Below are 6,000 nucleotides of genomic sequence, written 5' to 3'. Positions count from 1 at the left end.
AACATTTACCAGCTCATGCATAACTAGGTGATTCACTCACCAAGCCACTCCCAACAGCTATATATATATATATATATATATATATATATATATATATATATATATATATATATATATATATATGCTTTATCTTTGCAACGACTCATGAAGTCTTGAATAAAGGAAATAAGATCAGAACAGGATAAGTTAGAAAATACCTCATCTTCTTTGTTTGATTCCAAACTAGAGCAGAATTCAAATTCTGCATCAGATGATGGGAGAGACATCAAATCCATATTAGCTTCTCCTTCATCTTTGTTAGAACTTCTTTTTACATCAAGTTAATCCCATGTTGCTATGAGACTTTTCTTGAATCTACTTTTGAAGCTTTCCTTCTAAAAGCTTATTTTCTTTGACTTGTCCTTCTGTAGATCTGGACAATCAGATCAGAAGTGACCAAGCTTATTGTAGTTGTAGCAGATCTTTTAGTCATCATCTTTGTCTCTGGAACTAGAGCCTCTAAAGCCACTGCTTCTACCATAGATTCTCTTGTTCCTTTTGGCCATATGTTGAAATCTTTTAATGATAAATGTCATTTCTTTATTATCTAAGTTATCATAAGAAACTCCTTAATCAAAAGCTACTTATGATTTGCTTACTCTCAAGGATCTGGAAGCTTTATCACTAGATTTCTCAGCACCAGATTTCAAAGTCAATGATTATACATCTCCACAGGCTCGTCTCCATTCAGTTCCATGTAATGGCTCTGAAGGTTGCTAATTAGAATTTCAAGACTTAAAGTATTCAAGTATTTAACTTCTTGAATATCTGTAACTTTAGGCTTGAGTCTCATAGGAAGACTCCTCAGAATCTTGTTGACATAATATGCGAAAGTATAACTCTTGTTCAAAACCCGAAGGTATGATACAAGAACTTGAAACCTAGAAAACATGGTTTCAAAATATTCATCATCCTTTATTTTGAAGAGTTCATACCAGTGAACCAGAAGATTGGTCTTAGCTTCTTTCACCTACTGATTAACTTCATAGGTAGCACATAATGATTCAGAAATTGTCTTGGCAGTTGACTTATCTATGATGTTTTTGTATTCAGAGTGAGGTAGAGCATAAAAAATAATACCTCTTACTATGTGGTGTTTTCTGTACACTTTCTTTTGAGCTGGAGTGAGAACTTGTTTTTCAGCAAACATTCCCACCCAATTTACTTGAATATAATTGTCATCCCCAAGAATGTCCCATAGCTCATCATCAAGCCCAATAATGTATGTGTACATTTTACTATTCCACCATTAAAAGTGAGTTGAATCACCACTAAATCCACTTGGTTTAGTAGAATACTGACTCTTTTCAGAAGCACTATAATCATGTGGAATACTAGTGTCAATAACATGACTATCACCAATATCTCCCATCTAGTATATTTTTCTCTTCAGAGTCCTTTTTGTTAGAACAAAGTTTGGTTCTACTTATTTGAAATAGATTTAATGATAAAAAACACATAATTTTAATAAGAACATATATGCTCCCTAATCGGTTATTTGTGTTTCAGAAGTTCTGAAGCAGAAAATGAAACAGAAGGCTGCATTGAGGGAAGCTTATAAGAAGAAGATAGTTTGAACATTAGTCTCTCAGAATCAAAAGGCTTCATCGAGAGAGAGGTTTAAAAGAATAAGAAGATCTAATCTCTGAAGGAAGTTTATAAGAACAAGAAGTTCTGATGACTTTGAAGGAAGTCTACAAGAACAAGAAGTATTTGCCACTTGATCTCCGTTCTAAGAAGATCATGTTCTGAAAGTCACTACAACAAGCTCTTCAAGATCAAAGTAGTGAGGTTTTTGATTGCTCAGGTTTTGACTGTGATTTTTCATAAGCAGAAGTTCTGATCAAGCTCTAATAAGAGAAACGCTTCTTGCACCAATGCTGACATAAATGCTTTGATACTCTTTTCCCTTACAAAGTATGAAATTCAAGATCGTCTATTAGCGGCTGGATCATCAATTCTACGGACATAATATCTATCTTTGGAAAGGTCTTAAATCATATTATTCCAACATTCCAAAAGTGAAAAGTGTGTCTCTCAAACGATTTAATAGCTCCACTATATATTGAAGACACTACTGAAGCTATAGACAAGAATTCTCACGCACAAACCATTACGAAAAGCTCTCAATTTACTATTCATTATTTTATTGTTTTTGTGCATTGTTCTTAAATATTGTGTATACATCAAAGTTGTGATACAACTTATTAGAAGCACTTTTGTAAACATATAAGATTAAGTTTTGTTGTTATTGTTCCTTGAGAATCCGGGTTGTGGTTTATCTCAAGAAGACTTGGACGGTTGTCATTGTGAATGTTGTTGTAATCAAGTTTGATTTAGTGGATTAAGTCCTCATAAGAGAGAGGCAAAATCACCTTGGCGGGTGGACTGGAGTAGTTTGATTTCAAACGAACCAGGATAACCAAACGTGTCATAAATTTTTATTTTATCAAAAACCCAATTCAACCTCCCTTATTGTGTTTTTTGAACCTTCACTTTTTTGTACCACTGTTAAGTGTTAAACATACATCGTGCTCTGATGCAAACTGAATATGATAAAAATACACAAGAAAGGGGTTGAATTTTATATTTGATAACTTTTTTCTTTCTTTAAAAACTGCAGTTTTTGAATCTGACCAAGTTCAGATTCTAAGCTAGAGTAAGCAGCAGCGAAATAAATTAAAGTGCAGAAGCAATAAGTACATCACACACAACAATTATCCTGGTTCCACTATAACGAGAGTAGTCCTGTCCCCTTGTCACACAAGAGCTTTTCACTATAACAAGAACCTAATTACAACTTGCTTAGACACAACCGTCTAAGACTTTATGCTTAATCACTCTGAAAGAGACTTTCTTTCCTAAACAGACCTGTTCAGGATTTCCTTGATCAATCACACCTGAAAGAGACTTCTTTACCTAAACACACCCATTCAGGACTTCCTTGATCAATCAAACTTGAAAGAGATTTCCTTGCCTAAACATACCCGTTATGGACTTTCTTTCTCAAACACTCAGTCTGAGACTTTCTTGCTCTAACACTTAGTCTGAGACTTTTACAAATTCTAAACAAAATGTTTATATCTACAACAAGATGTACCTGGTATACAATCAGAGGTACAAATAATGCAGCACAAGCAAAGATCTTGTTACTTGAGATTTCTTAGATATGCACATGTAAGAAACTCTTAAGTTTGTGTACAGTACAACAACTATGTAAGATTAAAGTGCGAAACAATTCATGTTCTAATATTTTATGTATTATTGTTGTGCGATTCATTTTTGAATCTTCACCTCCTTATATATATGGAACAAAAAGAGACATTGGAAGCTTTCTTGTACAAGTATCTTTGCTAAAGTAGCGATTTCCAAGAGAGGGGCGTTGGAGTGGTACGATTAGGACTTCCATCTTCTAAGTAAACTCTTTATCCATTGTGTCTTTTTCAAGTGAGGCGTCTATAGGCATGCTGGAGTAGAGTGAAGAAATCATAACATACAATCTTGAGCCTTGTGCTAAAATCTCTAGTTGACTTTCTCCATAATTCTGGCAGTTTGACAAGGTGGAGCAGCTTTTGCATAGAGTACGAACCAAAAGTTGTTGTAATGCATCTCTAGCTTATCAGAGGCAGAGCCAATTTCGGCGTTGAGGTTCCATTTGAAAATCATATTCTGATTAATTAGAAGCTGGATTATTATGCTTGTTCTTTATATTCCATTTAACTGGGTCAGAATCTAGTTAAATACCAACTTAATGATTCTGCACACTTAAGCAAATGTTAGTATACTCTATTATTCTTTAAGTACTTTGTTATCATCAAAATCCAAAGACTATGAACATATTTTGTTCCAATTATGTGGTGGTATCATATGCATCATCATTGTTATGGTAAGATGTGGTAGCAACATTTGTTTGTTGGTTGTATGGGTAATGTTCTTGGTTTTATGTTTGGGAGTATGGCATGAATTGGTCGCGGGTTTGGTTATATGTTGTTTGGTAGTCATGAGGGGTTTGTAGTTGGGTGTAGCTAGGTTGACAGAACCATCGTTCCAGCACTACCGTAAACAGATCTGGTTGACAAATGCGGATGCGTTTGATCGATAATATTCTAGTGGAGAAGTAGACCAGGGAATTTGACAATGGTCAAAGATGAGGCCACATGACAACAAATCTTGTGGAATCAATGAACTCTATCTTCAAAGGCATCATAAACCTACCGATAACCACGTTAGTGTGAACAAACTATTATAGGCTAGGGTCACTGTTTGATACCAGAGGTTCAAAATGGAGTTCAGTGTTACAATCAGGACAATTGTTTAGCAAAAGTTGTATGAAATTTATTAAGAAAGAAATTTCCAAAGCTAACACATACGCACTCACAATGTTTGACCGTCATAAAGGTCAGTTAAGTGTACAAGAGACAATGGACATAATGAGGGGATGCCAAAGGGATATTATCGGGTCCAACTAGTTAGAGGTTGGTACGATTGCGGAAAGTTTCAAGCCTTCCGTATGCCTTGCACTCATGTCATAGCACCATGCTTATATGATCGTTAGGACCCTTCCGAGCATTTATCTCCCGTTCACAACGTCATAAATGTATTCAATATGTACAACAATAGCTTTCTGGTGGTAGCAAAGAAGATTATTGGCTTGTATACCAAGGGGACATAGTTTGCACAACAAAAATATGCAAAGAAAAAAACGGGCCTCCCTAACAACACGCATATTTGAACCGAAATTAATACGACAAATAAAATGGTAAGATTATGTCATACATGTCGCCAGCCCGGACACAATCGAAAAAATTGTCCAAATGTTGGAGCAAGCTCCACAATATAATTATTGTATGCACTGTTTATATATAATTTTTATTTTTTATAATCACGAAATTTCATATTGAATTCAACTTTCATTTCATATTCAAGACAACATTCAGGTAAAAAAAAAAAAGAAAATCACACATAAAACAAATATGAAAAAACAAATAAAACGACTAAACACAACATGTCTAGGAGATTACAACCATCAAGACAATATCAGCTGATCCATGCATCATAATACGACAATTCTTATTAGTTTTAAATGGCTCCCACATACGAATATTTCCATTTTTCTTGAACATCATAACAAGTCTATCAATTCTTCTAATCTTTTCACCTCAGGAATGTCTTCATCTAACCAACAGATCAAGCTCCTTTGCATATTTAACCCAAAATAATTTTTAGCAATATATTTAAATTTATTTAAAATAGGGTTAATACCATTTTACCCCCCTGCCATATAGGTCTTTTCTGGTTTTGCCCCCTGTAATTTTTTTTTTGAAAAACAACCTTGTCATTTCAAAAAGCTAACTTTTTAGCCCCTAAAGTCAAAATCCGCAGGAAAATCCGAAAGAAAATCCGCAGGAAACCTGCAGATTTTTCTGCGGATTTTGACTTTAGGGGCTAAAAAGTTAGCTTTTTGAAATGACAAGGTTGTTTTTCAAAAAAAAAATTTACAGGGGGCAAAACCAGAAAAGACCTATATGGCAGGGGGGGTAAAATGGTAATAACCCTTTAAAATATAACTATTTACAAATAAGGTTGATATTGACAAGATCGAACTTAAGACCTCTGATTAAACTAGAAGAGATTCTTGCCATCTCATTTAAAGACTCTTGGATATTATTATATATTTTATAAATAAATAATTCATATTAAATTTATTTTTATACATAAATAAAAGTAACGTCTAAAGTGAACCACCAACTAAGTGATTCACGGTGGACCATAATGATTAGCCATTAGATTAAAAGGGTGTAGGAAATCTTACTATACACTAATCACACTAAATGTTTTTCTATATTTTATTTTTTTCTCTCATTTTTTATGAACAAAAATAAAAGAAAATATATTGTGAAATATACTTTGGGAAGATACTTTGAATGCTTATTTAACACATCAACACTTGAAACTTCCATT

Source organism: Vicia villosa, unplaced genomic scaffold (genome assembly GCF_029867415.1).
Source record: "Vicia villosa cultivar HV-30 ecotype Madison, WI unplaced genomic scaffold, Vvil1.0 ctg.001100F_1_1, whole genome shotgun sequence".
In the NCBI taxonomy this organism is placed as follows: Eukaryota; Viridiplantae; Streptophyta; class Magnoliopsida; order Fabales; family Fabaceae; genus Vicia; species Vicia villosa.
Note: the sequence above shows the minus strand (reverse complement) of the source record.